General features: G+C 38.5%; 1 pseudogene; it reads left to right on the top strand.

The window, feature by feature from the left end:
- Nucleotides 1–14,413: 14,413 nt before the first annotated feature.
- LOC147339838 (ubiquitin-conjugating enzyme E2 N-like) lies at nucleotides 14,414–14,984 on the top strand (annotated as a pseudogene).
- The last annotated feature ends 1,057 nt before the right edge of the window (nucleotides 14,985–16,041 follow it).

The following is a 16,041-nucleotide window of genomic DNA, read 5'->3' as shown; positions in this document are numbered from 1 at the left end:
GGTGAGAAAACCACAGATTCAGTAGAAATTAATAGGACTATGAGGGAATTCCCTGGCAGTCCAGTGATTAGGACACCATGCTTTCACTGCCAAAGTCCCAGGTTCAATCTGTGGTCAGGAAACTAACATCCCATCAGTGGCATGGCCAAAAAACCACAACTATAAGAAACAGTAACATGTAATTGTAAACAATGTATAGGAAATGGATGATTTCTTTGCAAAACTGAAGCCAGCAAAACAGATCAACCTATTAAGATCAATTACCATGGATGAGGTTGGAAAGGAGAGTAGCTGTCCACCATGAAAAATGCACTGAGACCACACAGGCCCACAGATGAGGTTTGGGGAAAAATGGGTCTGCTGCTTTTTGTACCTGCTTCTCTCTAACTGAATGTATACACAAACGATGTATGGCTCCTATCAAAATGCAGATTTGAAGCCAGTAGGTCCACTGGACCCAAGACTCTGCATTTCTAACCAGTTCCCAGATGAGGCAGATGCTATTGGTACATGGACTCCACTTTGAGTAGCAAAGATTTAACTATTTTAGGCAGTGGAAAAAAAAAAAAAAAAAGGGAGATTGGTTCAAGACGGCAGAAAAGAACACGCACTCGTTTCCTCCTGCAAGAGCACCAAAATCACAACTAGTTGTCAAAACCACCATCAAATAGGAGGACACTGGAACCCATCAAATAAAGTTTTCCCAAGTCCAAAGACAAAGGAAAAGCTTCAATGAGATGGTAAGAGTGGCACAATCACGATAAAATCAAATCCCATACTGGCCAGGTGGGTGACCCACAAGCTGGAGAACAACAATACCAAAGAAGTTCTCTTACTGTTGTGAAGGTTCTGAGCCCCATGTCTGGCTTCCCAGCCTGGGGATTAAAAAAAGGGACTGAGAATCCCCAGGGAATCTGACCCTGAAGGCCAGCGGGATTTGATTATAGCACTTCCACAGGACGGGGAGGGTGATGGGCGTCAGAGACTCCAGTCTCAAGGGGTACAAACCAAATCTTGCCTGTACTAAGACCCAGAGGAAAGAAGCAGTGACTCCACAGGAAACCGAGCCAGATCTACATACTAGTGTTGGAGGGTCTCCTGCAGAGGTCTGGGTGGACAGTGGCTCACCATGAGGATGGGAGCCCACCAGTCGTGAGAGGTGTCCTTGGTGTGAGCCCTCTTGGAGGTCACCATTAACCCGATCATACACTCTGTAGACCCCAGGGCTGGGTCACCTCAGGCCAAACAACTAAGAAGGAAGAAGCACAGCCCCAGCCATCAGCAGACAATAGGATTAAAGTTTTACTGAGCATGGCCTTGCCCACCAGAACAAGACCCAGTTTTTCCCACCGCCAGTCTCTCCGATCAGGAAGCTTACAGAAGCCTCCGCCTCATCCACCAGAGGGCAGACAGAAGAAGCAGGAAGAATCACAATCCTGCAGCTGCCAGAGTGAAAAGCACATCACAAAAAATTAATCAAAATGAAAAGGCAGAGTTATGTCCCAGATGAAGGGACAAGATAAAACCCCAGAAAAACTAAATGAAGTGGAGATAGACAACCATTCAGAAAAAGAATTCAGAATAATAACAGTGAAGATAATCTAGGGTCTCAGAAAAAGAATGGAGAAGATGCAAGAAATGTTTACCAAAGATCTGGAAGAACTAAAGAACAAACAGAGATGAACAATACACTGGAAGGAATAGATAGCAGAATAACTGAAGCAGAAGAATGGAAAAGTGACCTGGAAGACAGAATGGTGGAAATCACTGCCTCAAAACAAAATATACAATAAAAAAATTTTTTTAAATGAAGACAACATAAGAGATCTCTGAGACAACATTAAAAGCACCAACATTTGCATTGTAAGGGTTATAGAAGGAGAAGAGAGAAAGGACCTGACAAAATATTTGAGGATATAATAGTGGAAAACATCCCTAACATGGGAAAGGAAATAGTCAACCCAAGTCCAGGAAGCACAGAGAGTTCCAGGCAGGATAAACCCAAAGAGGAATACATCAAGACACATAGCAATCAAACTGACAAAAATGAAAGACAAAGATAAAATATTAAAAGCAACAAGGGAAAAATGACAAATAATATACAAGGGATCTCTAGAGATTTCTTCAAGAAAATTAGAGATACCAAGGGAACATTTAATGCAAAGATGGGCTCAATAAAGGACAGAAATGGTGTGGGCCTATCAGAAGCAGAAGATATTAAGAAGAGGTGGCAAGAATACAAAGAAGAACTGTACAAAAAAAGATCTTCACAACCAAGATAATCACGATGGTGTGATCACTCACCTAGAGGCAGACATACTGGAATGTGAAGTCAAGTGGGCCTTAGAAAGCATCACTACGAACAAAGCTAGTGGAGGTGATGGAATTCCAGTTGAGCTATTTCAAATTCTGAAAGATGATGCTGTGAAAGTGCTGCACTTGATATGTCAGCAAATTTGGAAAACTCAGCAGTGGCCACAGGACTGGAAAAGGTCAGTTTTCATTCCACTCCCAAAGAAAGGTAATGGCAAAGAATGCTCAAACTACTGAACAATTGCACTCATCTCACACGCTAGTAAAGGAATGCTCAAAATTCTCCAAGCCATGCTTCAGCAATACGTGAACCGTGAACTTCCAGATGTTCAAGCTGGTTTGAGAAAAGGCAGAGGAACCAGAGATCAAATTGCCAACATCTGTTGGATCAGAGAAAAAGCAAGAGAGTTCCAGAAAACATCTATTTCTGCTTTATTGACTATGCCAAAGCCTTTGTGTGGATCACAATAAATTGTGGAAAATTCTGAAAGAGATGGGAATACCAGACCACCTGATCTGCCTCTTGAGAAACCTATATGCAGGTCAGGAAGCAAGTTAGAACTGGACATGGAACAACAAACTGGTTCCAAATAGGAAAAGGAGTACGTCAAGGCTGTATATTGGCACCCTGCTTATTTAACTTCTATGCAGAGCACATCATGAGAAACGCTGGGCTGGAAGAAGCACAAGCTGGAATCAAGATTGCTGGGAGAAATATCAATAAGCTCAGATATGCAGATGACACCACCCTTGTGGCAGAAAGTGAAGAGGAACTAAAAAGCCTCTTGATGAAAGTGAAAGTGGAGAGTGAAAAAGTTGGCTTAAAGCTCAACATTCAGAAAACTCAGATCATGGCATCTGGTCCCATCACTTCATGGGAAATAGATGGGGAAACAGTGGAAACAGTGTCAGACTTTATTTTGGGGGGGGCTCCAAATTCACTGCAGATGGTGATTGCAGCCATAAAATTAAAAGACGCTTACTCTTTGGATGGAAAGTTATGACCAACCTAGATAGCATATTCAAAAGCATAGAGATTACTTTGTCAACAAAGGTCCATCTAGTCAAGGCTATGGTTTTTCCAGTGGTCATGTATGGATGTGAAAGTTGGACTGTGAAGAAAGCTGAGTGCCGAAGAATTGATGATTTTGAACTGTGGTGTTGGAGAAGACTCTTGAGAGTCCCTTGGACTGCAAGGAGATCCAACCAGTCCATCCTAAAGGAGATCAGTCCTGGGTGTTCATTGGAAGGACTGATGCTGAAGCTGAAACTCCAGTACTTTGGCCACCTCATGCGAAGAGTTGACTCATTGGAAAAGACCCTGATGCTGGGAGGGACTGGGGGCAGGAGAAGGGGATGACAGAGGATCAGATGGCTGGATGGCATCACCGACTTGATGGACATGAGTTTGAGTGAAGTCCAGGAGTTGGTGATGGACAGGGAGGCCTGGCATGCTGCGGTTCATGGGGTCGCAAAGAGTCGGACATGACTGAGCGACTGAACAGAACTGAATATACAAGGGAACTCCCATAAGGTTATCGGCTGATTTCTCAACAGAAAACTCTACAAGCCAGAAGGGAATGGCATGATATATTTAAAGTGATAAAAGGGAAGAAACTACAACCAAGAATACTCTACCTAGCAATACTCTTGTTCAGATTTGACAGAGAATCAAAAGCTTTATAGACAAGCAAAAGTTAAGAGAATTCAGCACCATCAAACCAGCTTTATTATAACAAATGCTAAAGGGACTTCTCTAGGCAGGAAACACAAGAGAAGGAAAAGATTTACAAAAAACAAACCTCCAAAATTATGAAAATCATAATAGGATCATATATATCGATAATTACCTTAAGTGTAAATGGATTAAATGCACCACCAAATCACACAGACTGGCTGGGTGGATGAAAACATCTGCATGTATTCACTTATACTTACCATATCACTCTACTTAACCTCCCAAATTGTATATAATTATTTTATATTGTTAGGTTAATCATGTTTTCATTATGGATTGCAATTAAATTTTATTTTTATCTGGCTATTGACTATGAAAACTGATAAACCATCTTTTACTATTGTGATTTGTTGTTGTTGTTTAGTCACTCAGTCGTGTCCGACTCTGTGACCCCATGGACTATAGCCCGCCAGGCTTCTCTGTCCATGGGATTCTCCAGGGAAGAATACTGGAGTGGGTTGCCATGCCCTTCTCCAACTACTGTGATTATGCAGCTATTATTCATTTTAATACCACTGTATCATGATGGGGCAACAGAAAATATTAACACTAGAATTCTGTATCACTAAAACTACCATTTAATAGAAAAATCTGTAATCACTTTTTAAAATCCACATGCACATTAGAACTATCTTGGAATTTTTTGAAAAGTACAAAAACGGCCAGCTATTGCTTTTCTTCCTCCAAATCTTCAAGTGTGAGTCTAATGAGCAGCCATGTTTAAAAACAACTAGATTACATGATGATATTTTACTTCTATCTACTTTGTTTCACTTTTTCTATTTCATATTGAGTGCTCTCATTTGTTTGTCCACTTATCCTTCTCATTTTTCTATTGTTCTTTCTCAAGCCTTTATTTAGTAAAAAAAAGCTTTTGTATACATATATATATATATATAGTATATATATCTATTTTTGAAAACTTATGAATTTTTGCCTACCAAAAAAACTTACAGGACATTTTGGTTCCACTTGTTTAAGTGTGAATAGAATGCTAGATTTCTAATTTATATTGACTCAAAACTTTGATATTTTTTCTTTTATTCTGATATCTAGTGTTACTGCTAAAAGTCTAGAAAGCTTATTATCTTAGTGATTTTTAAAAAAAAAATTTAAATGAGACTTAAAACTTCTAATCCAATTCTGAGAATATAAAGAAATACTATGTTGTAAAAAAAGAAAAATAAGAAATTAACATGTGATATATTAACTAAAATACAGACTTTTGTCCTAATTTCACAATATTTTATACTAGCATCAATTATTTGCTTTTATATCTTATTCAAGAGTCTACATTGTATTTAGTTGCATTGAGCAGCTTCAGATGCATGCAACAAATTCTGACAAATTCTTTTCATTTTTATTCTGTTACAATTATTTTCTAATTTTGTTATGGCTTTTTAGATACACCCATCATTTATAAGTGGACATTTAATTTTCAAATACATGGGATTTTATTTAAAGTATCTTTAATATTAATTTCTCATTTTGATACTTATTTCTCATTTAAATGCTTTCTTCTCTGCAATCACCCTCTGTTTTTTTTCAGTTTAACTTTATTGAGGCTTTTGATGGCTAAGTTGAAGATCACTCTTGGTAAATATCACATTGCACTTGAAAATATGTGGGTTATTGCGGGGAGCCGGTGAGGCATTCCACTCGTGACAAAGGTCATGAGGAAGGAGGCTCGGCATACGCAAAGGCGGGATCGAGCCTCAGGAGTCCCCCCGGATATTCTCGAGCATTTTCCCCCAAAAAACCAGAGTCTGCCTACTTTATTGCTTTGTGCTCTCACCTCTGACTTTACTGGGGGCTGTCCCCTACCACCATCTCGCTCTCTCTCTGTCAAAGAGTTAACTTACAACTTCAATTAATAAAGTTCCTGGGCAATTAGGAGTGTTTAAATCCAAACCCCTCTGATGGCTCTCTAACTCGCCTGACAAGTTTACCCGGACTCCTGCAGCTATGCATACGATTGTTTACAGTCTCCCAGCCTCGAGAGGCATGGGAAGCTTAAGATATTCAAATAGCTTAGAGCCTCTCAGAGAGTTAAAAACTGTCAGAATAAACTAGTAAAGGATTTCATTGATGAGTCAATGCTTGTTGCCAAGTTTTCACGTCCCCTGAATTGTATCCTTGAATATGTATCAATTAATAGTGGGTATGTAGAAAAAATAAGTAGTGGCCTTGGTGTTAGTAACTTTAGACCCTTAAGGTAATAAATTCTTTCTTTGTTGTAAACCCATTACACATCCGCCCTATAGGAATGCAATTTTATCTTTGGAAGATGGTGCCAAACCTTGAAATAATTACTCTTAGAGAAAATAAGTCTTTGTTGATAAGTCCTTGTCAAGAGTCATAAAATGTTAGTAGGCCTTCTGGCCAGAAGATGATGTAAATCACCTAAACCATTTGTATACGATACATTTGCAGGAAAGAAACCTTGGTTTTTGATAAGAACCAAAGACTGCTGACTTTGCATCCCCTATTATCCTCTATGTGTAACTTAGGGTATAAAAGCCCCTGTTAAAAATAAAGCTATGGGCCTTGCTCACCAACGCTTGGTCTCCCCATGTCATTCTTCCCTTTAACTTCCAGCTGAGTCTCCATCTGGAGCGCGGAACCCACCACGCTTACTAATCATGCCTGGGCTTCTAAGACCCACTCGAGAAGGTGTCTAGGGTGAGACACCTTCCGCTATTCGAGAGGGCGCCTGCGGCCTACGTAAGTGGTGCAAACTTCTTGTCTTGAAGTTTTATTGGTCTCCCGCGTAAACCAAGCTACTCAGCTTCTTTTCTCCACTGAATTTTCCTACTGAGCTATCCTCATTCTATTGTTCTCTATATCTCTAATTAGCATATAAATAGTCGCCGACGCCGTCTCCCCTTCGAATACCCTGGATCAGCCGGGGCTGGTCCTCGGCAGGTTATTTTAAAAATCTTTTGATATTGATTTCTAACAGAATTATACAGTGATAAGAGAACAGACTCTGTATGATTTCAATACCTGTACACCATGAAATTTTTGCACTTTATGTCCCTAGATATGTTCCATTGTCTTTTACTTTATAGTCCATGGGAACTTGAATAGAATTTGAATCCTACAAAATAAATAAATAAATGCTTTCTTCTCTGCAATCATCCTCTGTGGTTTTTTTTTCAGTCTTTTAACTTTACCAAGGTTTTCAATGGCTAAGTCAAAGATTTCTCTTAGTAAATGTCACATAGCACTTGAAAGTAAGTGGGATATATTCAAGTATCTTTTGATATTGATTTCTAACATAATTTCACAGTGATTAAGAGAATAGACTCTGTATGATTTCAGTATCTTTAGATAATGAAATTTTTGCACCTTGTTTGATGTCCCTGGATGTTTCAGTTTCTCCTAGTTTACAGTATATGGGAACTTGAACAGAATTTGTACCCTGCTGTTGTGTGAAAACTGTATAAATCTTACTTATGTTGAACAGGTTCACAGTGCTTTTCAGGTCTATTATATCCTTCAACTTTTCTGTCTATTCTATTAATTTTTGAGAGTTTGATATTGAAACTCCAACTAAAAATCTTAATTTATCTACTTAAAAATAATTGCAATATATAGTGGAACTATATGTAACTTTGTTCTGTGTTTTCCAAGTCTCCTGTAAATGTGTTATCGTACTTTCATAATTTAAAGTATAAAGAAATAAAAAACTTTTTTTTAAAGATAAGGTTTACCAATTCATTTTACAAAGCCAGCATACCTTAAATACCAAAACCAGACAAAGCTAATTTCAAGAAAAACAAATTCTCAACCTCAAATTCATTTATAAATATAGATACAAATTCTAAAAACAGATTAGCAAATAGACTTAGATATGAAATTTTAAAAATCACAAAGCGTTTCAGTATGAAGAAACCTATCAATACGAGTCTTTGTTTTAATAAACTGAGAAAGAAAATATAAGCATATTGATAGATGCTAAAAGCAGCCATATCCCGGGGACTTCCCTGCTGGTCCAGAGCTTAGGAATCCACCTGCCAATGCAGAGGATGTGGGCTCGATCTCCGGTTCAGGAAGATCCCATATGCCATAATGCAACTAGGCCCGTGTGCCACAACTAAAGAGCCTGTGCACTGCAATGAAAAGATCCTGCATGATGCAACAAAGATCCTGTGTGCTGCAACTAAGACCCATTGCAGCCAAATAAATAAAATACAATAAAGATAAAAGCAGCCATTCCTAATAAAAACTTGAAGGAAAATAGGAATACATGAAAACTAAGGATATTTATTTAAAAACCAACAGCAAAGATTATCTCAAATGCCAAAACCCTGAAAATATTTCATTAAAATCAAGGAGGAGACATGGGTGCACACTAATACCATTATTATTTAACACTGTTTTAGGGCTTTAGTGGTTCTCAACCCTGGATGCTCATAAAGAATCATCTGGAAAGCTTTCCTGAAATATATATCAATTTAATCTCTGACCATAGAAGTCTGGCACTAGAACTTTTTAAAAAGCTTCCTGGTTGATGTTAATGCAACCTGGGATTGGAATCATTGTCTTAGAAGCGTCATCAAATGCAGTATGCAAAGAAAATAAAACAGGTATAATCTTTGGGGAAAAAGTAGGCTTGCCAGAAAAATACTGAACATCTAGTTAAATTTGAATTTCTAATGAACAATGAATACACTTTTAGGATAACTATGTCCCATGCAATATATATTTCCAGACATAATTATTCTAAAAAATTACTCATTGTTTATCTGAAATTATATTTAACTTGGCATTCTGTATTTTTGCTTCCTATCTCTGGTAGCCTTGAATGAAAATATATAAATCAGATCTGTTTGTTGATACTGTAACTGTCTACCCCCAAAACCCAAGAGATACTATTAAAAAACTTTTAAAATTAATATTTGGTAAGAAGGTTGGATATCAGATATATTACAGTAATATATTGATGTTTTTTTACTCTAACAATAAGTACCTAGAAATGCAAATGGGATAAGTTTTCATTTATAATAGTGGCCAAAAATGATAAAATACTTAGGAATATATTTAAGAATTTGTAACACAAATAACAAAAGTTTAATTTCTATACTATACAAAAATATCTTACAAACTGATAAGAAAAGGATGAAGAGAAAAAAAGAAAAAATTAAAAAAAGCAAAACAAGAAAAGGATGAAGAGCTCCAAAGAAAAGTAAGCCCCCCAAAACATGAATACACAATTCACAGAAGAGCAAGCCAGAACACATGAAAAGATGCTCAAATTCTTTAGTAGTTGGGGAATATAAATTAAAATACTTATGTGATGTCATTTTATACTCAGATTCATAAAACATAGAACTGTAATATCTAATGCTAGTAGAGACGAGGAAAAGGGAATTTTCATACACTGCTGAGGGAAATGGCACTGCCAAAGACTTTCTGGAAGCCAATGTTGCAAAAGCGTTGGACCCAACTTAGTGACTAGACAACAACAATACAGCAACAGCCTTTAATTTTAATATTAACCAGCAATTCGACTTCTGGCAGTATCCCTTTAGGAGGGCTGGATTAGTACTCCTACATAGGAACATACATTCAAAATTTATTGCAGCTTTACCTGAGTGGTCAAGAGCTGGAAACAAAGTAAAAAGCACCTATTAAAAAGCAGGATGGCTAAATAAAGGGTGATCCTTCATAGTGTGCATGTGTGCCAAGTCGCTTCAGTCATGTCTGACTCTTTGTGACACTATGGATTATAGCCTACCAGGCTCCTCTGTCCATAAGGATTCTCCAGGCAAGAATACTAGAGTGGGTTGCCATGCCCTTCCCCAGGGTATCTTCCAAACCCAGGGATTTAACCCACATCTCTTACGTCTCCTGCATTGGCAGACAGGTTCTTTACCATTAGTGCCACCTGGGAAGCCACTTTCATAGCACTGAAGTATAATAAATTAGTAAGAATAATAAGAAAAATAAATTAATGATCAAAAACATTCATGGCAGCACTGTCCATAATAACCATAGAGCCTATCAGTAGTACAATGGATAAATTCCAATATATTCAGTTCAGTTCAGTTCAATTCAGTCGCTCAGTCGTGTCCGACTCTTTGCGACCCCATGAATCGCAGCATGCCAGGCCTCCCTGTCCATCACCAACTCCCGGAGTGCACTCAAACTCACGTCCATCAAGTTGGTGATGCCATCCAGCCATCTCATCCTCTGTCGTCCTCTTTCGTCCTGCTCCCAATCCCTCCCAGCATCAGGGTCTTTTCCGATGACTCAATTCTTCGCATGAGGCGGCCAAAGTACTGGAGTTTCAGCTTCAGCATCAGTCCTTCCAATGAACACCCAGGACTGATCTCCTTTAGAATGGACTGGTTGGATCTCCTTGCAGTCCAAGGGACTCTCAAGAGTCTTCTCCAACACCACAGTTCAAAAGCATCAATTGTTCGGCACTCAGCTTTCTTCACAGTCCAACTCTCACATCCATACATGACCACTGGAAAAACCATAGCCTTGACTAGATGGACCTTTGTTGGCAGAGTAATATCACTGCTTTTAAATATGCTATCTAGGCATAACTTTCCATCCAAGGAGTAAGTGTCTTTTAATTTCATGGCTGCAATCACCATCTGCAGTGAATTTGGAGCCCAGAAAAATAAAGTCTGACACTGTTTCCACTGTTTCCCCATCTATTTCCCATGAATTGATGGGACCAGATGCCATGATCTGAGTTTTCTGAATGTTGAGCTTTAAGCCAACTTTTTCACTCTCCACTTTCACTTTCATTAAGAGGCTTTTTAGTTCCTCTTCACTTTCTGCCACAAGGGTGGTGTCATCTGCATATCTGAGGTTATTGATATTTCTCCCAGCAATCTTGATTCCAGCTTGTGCTTCTTCCAGCCCAGTGTTTCTCATGATGTACTCTGCATATAAGTTAAATAAGCAGGGTGCCGATATACAGCCTTGACGTACTCCTTTTCCTATTTGGAACCAGTCTGTTGTTTCATGTCCAGTTCTAACTGTTGCTTCCTGACCTGTATATAGGTTTCTCAAGAGGCAGGTCAGGTGGTCTGGTATTCCCATCTCTTTCAGAATTTTCCAGTTTATTGCAACCCACACAGTCAAAGGCTTTGGCATAGTATATTCCCACAATAAGAAATCATACAGTAATCAGTGAGAAAACTGTAACTCCATACATTCTGAATGTCATAAATACGTCATTAAAAAGGAGAATGTACTGAAAGGTTCCATTTATATAAAGCATAAAACAGTCTTAGAAGAAAATCTGTGCTGTTCCAAGTCAGGATAATGGTTAGTGTCAGGTGGGGGTAGAGTCGGGTATGTGGAAGGAGGTGTGAGGGGGATTCTGGGACACTGGTAGTGTTCTGTTTCTTGATTTGGGTGCTGGTTACATGGGTGTATTCACTATGGAAATTCACCAAGCAATACCCTCATGATTTGTACATTCAAAAAGAAAAGAATTAGAGCCATTACAGTTTACAGGGGTCTCAACTAGATGTTATTGGTTGAGAAATGCAGAATGCAAAAAATAATGAATACTAAAATACCATTTTATACACCATATAATAAACTACCTTGATTATATATTACTGTATACATAAATATATGTATATCTGATGACAAATATAGCTCTATATAGGTCTGTGTGTGTATTCCCAGTCATATCCAACTCTTTGAGACCCCATGGACTGTAGCCTGCCAGGCTTCTCTGTGCATGGGATTTCCCAGCAAGAATACTAGATTAGGTTTCTATTTTCTTCTCCAGAGGATCTTCCTGACCCAGGGATCGAACCCACATCTCCTGCATCAGCAGGAGGATTCTTCACCACCATCACCTGGCAAGCCCTCTATATAGGTCTACATGGGATAAATAAAAATATGGAAGACCACACAGTAGGTTAACATGGCTTCCCTGAGTGACAGAGAAGGGAGGTTAGGCCCTTGCTTACGTTAGAGAAGGAAAGCTGGAAGGACAAAAAAAATGTGCTCCTGTTTTTAAAAAAGTGTATAATATGATCCCATTTATGTTTTAAAAAAAACAGTAAAGAAGAAAATTATTTATTTAGAAATAGTTCTGCTGCTGCTGCTAAGTTGCTTCAGTCGTGTCCGACTCTGTGTGACCCCATAGACAGCAGCCCACCAGGCTCCCCTGTCCCTGGGATTCTCCAGGCAAGAACACTGGAGTGGGTTGCCATTTCCTTCTCCAATGCACGTAAGGGAAAAGGAAAAGTGAAGTCGCTCAGTCATGTCCAACTCTTCGCAACCCCATGGACTTCAGCCCACCAGGCTCCTCCGTCCATGGGATTTTCCAGGCAAGAGTACTGGAGTGGGGTGCCACTGCCTTCTACCAGAGCTTAAAAACTGAGATCTAGTAAATGACAAATATTGCATAATTCAAACACCATGGCTTATTATGAACACTGTTCAGGTAAAAATATGAAGTCTCAAGATTATTAACAAATAGCAGTGGATACAAAATGTCTAATTACTACCTTCCAGCATTATGGTGGACAATCTGAAGATTCTTTTATTATATTTACCTAGAAGTACTGAGTAAAATGTAACAATTACATTTAAATGTACAGCTAAGCTCACAAAAAATAAAAGCAAATCCCCAGGTGCCAAAAACAAAGATGGAAGTGAAAAAGCACAGGGGTGAGTGCTTAAATAGGGGGTATTGGTCTCTAACATCCAGGGTTTTGGTGTTAATTCCCACAGAGGGGTAGCAAATGAAGTTTTGGGAGGCTAGAATTGGAAATGAGAACTTTCTATAAAGCCAAGACCCTCAAAAGACTATTCTATTTATGTAAGGATTGAAAAACAAGAGAGACCACAGGACACAGGGCTTTGGGTGGGGGGGTGGGGCGGGGAGGGGAAGAAAAGCTCTCCGAGAATTCAAAACCACAGGACTACAATTCACGCTGCTTTTACTCTACCCACATAGTTCAGAAACTTCAGATGAAAAAGCCACGGTAGAATTATTCCTCAAGCAGTGATACTCCTGGGACACAAAGCAGAAGTAAAAAAAACACTCTGAAGAGATACTTCTACATCCCAAATACCATGAGATTTTCCAAGTGGGGGGTGGGGGTGGGAAATATATATATGTGTGTGTGTGTGTGTGTGTGTGTGTGTGTGTGTGTATAAGCCCTGCTAATGATGAGTTCACAATAAAAAAATGCCAAAGCCCCTGAGTGAACAATCCAACCTGGCCTAGTCTACATGTACAAAAAACAAACAATTCTACCCCACTAACTGCAAATACAGCAGGAGAGAAACAGAAAGTGCTTATAAAGGAAATACACATAAAATGACTGAAAACCAAAAAGGAAGCAATCAAATCCTAATAGAACTAAATTCTCTGAAATTAGGAACTTTTTGAAAATATAAGGAACTTCTAGAGAATACAGTTGATCTTATTTGCCTAGTTACATAATCGCTATATAATGAATTAGTGAATACTGAAGTTTACTCCTCCAGGAAATACAGAGTTTGGTCCTTGTGAGCCTATGGTCACACATTTCTGTCAATCAATAATGTCACCTTGTTTTGAGTGTGCTTCTGTTTAAGGACACCTCATGTAATATATTTAGTTGATTCCTTAACACTGAACTCACGGCAGCAATGTAACTCAGGCTTGAGCAAACCTTATCTAATACATGTATTTTCTTCTTAAGGTACCTCACAACCTTCCTGCACTCAGGAAAACTTTAGATAGCACTTCAGCACTATATACTAACGCATATATATGGAATTTAGAAAGATGGTAACAATAACCCTGTGTACGAGACAGCAAAAGAGACACTGATGTATAGAACAGTCTTATGGACTCTGTGGGAGAGGGAGAGGGTGGTAAGATTTGGGAGAATGGCATTGAAACATGTAAAATATCATGTATGAAACGAAAAAAAAAAAATAGCAAGATAACCAACAAAAAAAAGCACACAAATTTATAAAAAACCAGCACTAAATGCACCTCAGAGAGGTGACTTGTTTATAGTATGAGAGAGACAAGAAAGCAGACCACCTCCTTGCCCCACCACAGCTGGGAATAGGCGCAACCCCAAACAATTGCTCCTTTGCATATGACCACCATAAACATTACTTTTGGGTTACACACAGATTTTTAGAGACTAGGTGAATTCGCAAATACAGAATCTGCAAATAATAAGGATCCGTTGTGCATCTGCTGTATCTTTATATTTCCAGAGTTGGAAAGGATATTTTTGGTTTTTGACAAGATGCAAAAAGCACAAATTATAAAGGAAAAGACTGACAAACTGGATAAATTAAAATAAAATAAATTGAAATTTAAAACTTTTGCTTCAAGACCAGAGGCCGAACTCGGGATCTGACAAGATGGCTAGGCTGCCCTGCAGGGTTATCAAGGAAACCTAGAGTCTGCTGGCAGAACCAGTTTCCGGCATTAAAGCAGAACTAGATGAGAGTAACGCCCATTATTTTCACGTGCTTGTTGCCAGGATTCCGCTTTTGAGGGAGGGAGTTTTCAACTTGAACTATTCCTTCCAGAAGACTACCCAATGGTAGCTCCTAAAGTACGATTCATGACCAAAATTTATCATCCTAATGTAGACAAGTTGGGAAGAGTAAGTTTAGATATTTTGAATAAGCGGTCCCTAGTACTGAAGATCTGAACAGTTCTGCCATATATCCAGGCTTTGTTAAATGCTCCCAATCCAGATGGTTCATTAGCAAATGATGTAGTAGAGCAGTGGAAGACCAATGAAGCCCAAGCCACAGATACAGCTAGAGAGCATGGCCTATATATGCCATGAATATGGCATGAATAATATTTACATTGACCCAGTCACCAAGTGTTCTAAGACTTTCTCCTTTTTTGTTTGCATTTAATGAATACAGTCTTACAAACACTGCAGAATAAAATTCTAGAAAGCTTCAGTCCTTTGGTGATTAAATGCACATTAGCAAATCTATGTCTTGTCCTGATTCACTGTTGTGAAACATCAGCAGAGGCTAGAAGTATCATCAAAACTGTTGACAAACTTTTACAAGGGCCCCACTCTGCTTTTATTTATTTCCTCCATCATGGTTTAAGTATAAAGCACCGGAAATGAAGGAAGTTGTCAGGGTTAGCTGCAGGGGTTTGGGTATTTTTATTATTTTTTTGTGTGGGGAGGTAGTTTTAATTTTATGGGCTCCTTTCCTCACTTTTATGGTGATCTAATTGCACTGGTTAAAGCAGCTAACCAGTTCTTTAGATATATGCTCTCTATCCAAATCTAACTTTATTCAGATGATGTAGATAGACAAACTTGATTGTTTCAATCAAAATGGGAACATTAAACAAACATCACAGCCCTCACTCTGCTGTCAAGTGTAGAATCCTCTTCAAGAAAAAGCTTGTAACCATCTTGGATGGCTTTTCTGAAAACTTCTGTAAATCTTACTTTTTAGTAAAATATTTTTTGTTATTCTACTTATACTACTTTTGCCTTTGTACAGTTTATTGTGTATTTCATGGTTACAGTGTGATAATTCTATTTAAAAACTGATGGAACATTCTACAAAATAAAGGAAAACTTTTGCTTGAAGACATATCAATATATCAGAAAGTGAAAAATCAAGTCACAGACTGGACTAAGTTATCTGCTTCCCAAATTTAGAACACAGGATTAGTACCGCTCAATCAGCAATGTATAAAGTGTATTCAAGACACTTCTCAGAGCATATTATTTTGATGTCACTACACCAAATGTTTATCAAAAGCTTGAATCAGATAAAGAGTACTTCTGGAGGATTCCCTGAAGGAAGTGCAGATCACCCACCCCTCTAGACTGGTAATTACAAACTCAAAGGACTAGAGAAGCCAAGAAAATAACAAAATTAAATGAATGTAAATATGTGACCCATGGAGGTCACAGGCACATCTAAGGAACAGTTATTCACTCCACAGAACACTTTTGAAGGTTGATTTTTGCAATCAGATTGAAACAGAATGGGACCTT

This window comes from Bos grunniens, chromosome X, assembly GCF_055505025.1.
Source record: "Bos grunniens cultivar Pamir isolate PY7600 chromosome X, Bosgru_T2T1.0, whole genome shotgun sequence".
NCBI classification, from domain to species: domain Eukaryota; kingdom Metazoa; phylum Chordata; class Mammalia; order Artiodactyla; family Bovidae; genus Bos; species Bos grunniens.
The sequence above is the reverse complement of the archived record's forward strand: the minus strand, read 5'-3'. Positions and strand labels throughout refer to the sequence as shown.